Here is a 4,212-nt window from a genome sequence, read left to right as displayed (position 1 = left end):
AGTAACTGGTCACACTGAAACCACACAAGAACATGGAAAGTTCTTCCTGTCCTACCTTCTGGTCACTCCAGATTTATGTTCAGTCCTGTGGCACCCCGCACACAGGAGGCCCTCTTCCCAGGGCACCACCATCCCCTAGGTGTCTTGTGTCTTGCTACAGAACTAGGGTCCCTTTAGTTCTTTTACACTACCACCTCTTTTAGCCTTTCCTGAAAGTGTGTCCCAATTCCTTTGTGACACCTGCCCACCCACACAAATTTTCTACCAGGGCTCACATTTGGCTAAGACCCAAAGTCAGTAGCAGCAACCAAAGAAAGACAAGCAGATAACTACACCAAGAAACATTTCAAACGGCAAACGCCTAGATCCCAACACAAAATTATTAACATGAGTAGCCAAGGCAATATGCATCCTCTAGAAGCAGCCAACTCTAACACACTGAAAAAACCAATTTACCTTAAGTTCTTTTTTTTTTTTTTTTTTTTTTTTTTTTTTTTTTTTTTTTTTTTTTTTGAGACAGGTTCTCTTTGTAGCCCTGGCTGTCCTGGAATTTGCTCTGTAGACCAAGCTGGCCTTGAACTCAAATATCCACCTATCTTTGCCTCTTGAGAGTTGGGATTAAAGACGCACTTAAAAAAAAAACAAAAAACTTTGTGTATGGGCATTTTGCATACATGAATGTGTGCACCACATTCAGAGGCCAGAAGTTTATTGGGAAGTTTTGGGTTGTCAGGTGGGTGCTGAGAATTGGACCTGGGTCCTCTGGAAGAGCAGCTAATGCTCTTAACCACTGAGCCATCTCTCCAGCTTCCCTGAAATACAAGCTTTAATTTGCTTTTCCCTGATGGCTAGGGATATTGAATGTTTGCTTTTTAATTATGTTATCTTTTGAAAACTGTTTGGTTTTATATCCTGTATTTTAATTATTATTATTTTTTAGTTCTTTATATACTCTAGATACTAACCCTTCATCAGATATATAGTTGGTATTTTTCCCCCCATGCACTCACATGCTGTTCTTTTTAGCTTTATCAGGTCCCATTTATTAACTATTGGTCTTAGTGCCTGTGCTATGGGTCCTCTTCAGAAATTCCTTTCCTGTGCTAAAAAAGTTCAAACATATTTCCCTATTTCTCTTTTATCAGATTCAGTACCTGGTCTTATGTCAAGGTCCTTAATCCATTTGGAATTGAGTTTTGTGTAGGAATGATAGATATGGATCTATTTGCATTGTTTTACATGAAATCATCCAGTTTGACCAGAAACATTAAAGATGATGTCTTTTCTACAGTGTGTATTTTCTTAATTTTGTTAAAAAGCAAGTGTCTATGTGTGTAGAATTGTCTGGGTGTTCAATTCCCACCTGTTTTCATGTTAATACCATGCTGCTTTCATTACTACAGCTCTGCAATACAACTTGAATACACTTACTGTTCAAGATTGTTTTAACTATGTTGAGTTGTTTCCATATGAAGTTGATGATTCTTTTTCAATTCCTGTGAAGAACTGTTGGGAGTTCTTAGAGTAACTGAAGATGAGGTGTATACATAGAAATCTAAAAATTACATTCTATAAATTCCTTTGTTTTTCAGAAGATGAATACTTAGCATTTACATGGTAGTTTCTGGTGCTTTTAAAGCAGCAATGTGGCTGCTGTCTGGCATATGTGAGGTTACCATTGGTCACTGAATTAGCACAAAGAATGAAGTTCCTCACTTGGAAATTTAAAAGCACCAGGAAACATCTACTCATTTCTCAGAAAAGCTTCACTGGAAAGTGGCCTTATATATTTTGGAAGACCCAGATTATAACACAGAAATTTACTGATTTCAAAGGCTGCCAGAAGTAACTGACATCAAGGTCAGGTCCCTTAAACAGAAACTCGATTGTGGCAGGGCTGCATGCAGGATGAGACACAGCAGAGGCTAGGTATTAGGGCAGGCTGGGGCTAGCCCTACATGGGCTAAAAAATACATTTGTAGTTTGTGTACCAGCATGTCATGACCCACAGATGGCCCTGGTGTGAAATTTAAGTGAAATGCCCTAAGGCTCTTTGCACAGCCACTGAACAGTTCTGCATATCGTCCTGTGATGCAATAAGTCTTTCCTGGGTAAAACATTTTTTGACTTAATGTATTTTCTTTGTATGAATGTTTTTATCTGTGTATATGGATGTTCACCACGTGAATGCTTGGCGCCTATGGAGTCAGAAGAGGGTATTAGATCCCCTCAGAATTGGAGTTATGGGCTTGTGAACCACCATATAGGTGCTGGGAATTGAACCCGGGTCCTCTGTAAAAACAAGTGCTCTTGACCACTGAGCCATCTCTCTAGCCCCTTTCTTAGAATTTTTAGCAAGCAGAAGGCATTTATAATTCAGCAACGAATAGAAAACACTCTTCCGTCATACCAACCAACAGTATATATTAAAAATGGTACCTGGATCTACTAACATGCTACTGACTGTATAGAGCTACAAATACATACTTTATAGAAAGGCAGGGGAATTTAGCAAAGGATTGAGATTCTGTAAAACAAAACAAAACAAAACAAAACAAAACAAAAAACCCTAAAATGATCTAAAATGTTTCAAGAGTATGAAACTGCACAATGAAACAGGCCACACTAAACACATTTACATTTCCTAAAATTAACGTTTGTCTCAAAGGCCAACAGAATTTCAAGTATCACCAGAAATGGTGTAATTAGAAAAGCCTCTCAAACAAGTTAAAAAGAAGCCTTTTGGACAGGTGAAGGCTTGAAAACTCCACAGGGCAGGATCTCACTGAAGTAAGACTACAGACAACGGAAGTTCTCTCCGCAGCGAACAGAGCAGTGCTTGTTAACACACAGGGTCTAACTGATTTGAAGGGGCACTGGGGACATTATACATGTGGTAGACATACTCAAGATGCTGATTGCTGGACTGGTTTCCTTCATTTATGTATCTGTCAAAACTCAGTAAACTATACTTTGAAATGGATGCAGTTTCTGGCATATAAATTATGCCTTAATTAAAGACTTTCTAATAGAAATAAAAATACTACCACTACAAGAATGACAAGGTCCAGACCATGGCCTGCTTCCTGTGTGCTGGGCAGGTCTTCTTTCAATTAGCCCAGAATGTTTTATTTCTACTTCCATTTTGAGCATTTGTCTCTCAGAAGAATGAGGGCATTCCAAGTGACTGAATGCCAGGACTGAGGCACCCCCAAATCATGGGGGAACTTTACAGTAAGCAGCCCTTCAGAACAGTTATTTGGTTTGCGGAGTGTGGAAGTGCTTTGTCTGCTCATCAGTGGTCACATGTGACTCCACCTAAACACATGGGGAAAGTAGAAAAGCAGACCCAGGGGCAAACGCTCGCCTTGAGAAGCCAGTCCTCATTATCTTACAGGGGTGCTTCTACTGTGGGGCCAACATGAACATGAAACTTGGCATTAGTAACACTGGCTTAGCTTATCCATAAATACTGACGAAACAAGGAAACTAATAGAAATTAAAAGTAGGTGTGGTTATCTATAAACTGGAGGGTTACTCAATAAAAAAGCAAAATGCTTATTGTAGTTTAGAAAAAACATTAAGAAGTAAGTTTGTAATGAGAATAGTCACTTTTATGTTGTACTTCATAAAAATGAAGGCCCATGAAAAAATAGGATTTTTTTCTCACTTAAATATTTTGTGTGCTTGAGTACATGTGGACCATGTGTGTCCAAGAATCCTTGGGGACATAAGGAGCTTCAGAGAGTTGTGAGCCTCCATGTGGGTGCTGGGAACAGAACCCCAGTCTTCTGCAAGAGTAGTGCCTGCTCTTAGCTGCCGAGCCATTTCTCCAGCATAGTGGCCCAGCCTCTCCGTAGCATCATGACTATGGGACAGCAGCGCTGAGCAGTGTAAGAAACTGGTGTTTCAGTCTATGCTAGGTAAACAGCACTGGAGCAAACCCGACAGCTCAGCTGCTTAGAGAAGCAAGCCATCATTTCTACATACCAGCCTGAAATAACAATCTAAATTTTATTAAAAACAAAATCGAAAAGGCCTCCTTCAGTTACAGAGTATGCACAAGAGTTTCTCCATCACAGCATTTTACAAGAAATATCTGAACAACAGGAGTAAAAGGAGAACTTACTAACATATGAAGACAGGAACTAGGTGCTGAAGACCACACACACACACACACACACACACACACACACACACACACACACACAC

This window comes from Psammomys obesus, unplaced genomic scaffold (genome assembly GCF_907164565.1).
Source record: "Psammomys obesus unplaced genomic scaffold, mPsaObe1.curated_primary_1811, whole genome shotgun sequence".
In the NCBI taxonomy this organism is placed as follows: domain Eukaryota; kingdom Metazoa; phylum Chordata; class Mammalia; order Rodentia; family Muridae; genus Psammomys; species Psammomys obesus.
The sequence above is the reverse complement of the archived record's forward strand: the minus strand, read 5'-3'. Positions refer to the sequence as shown.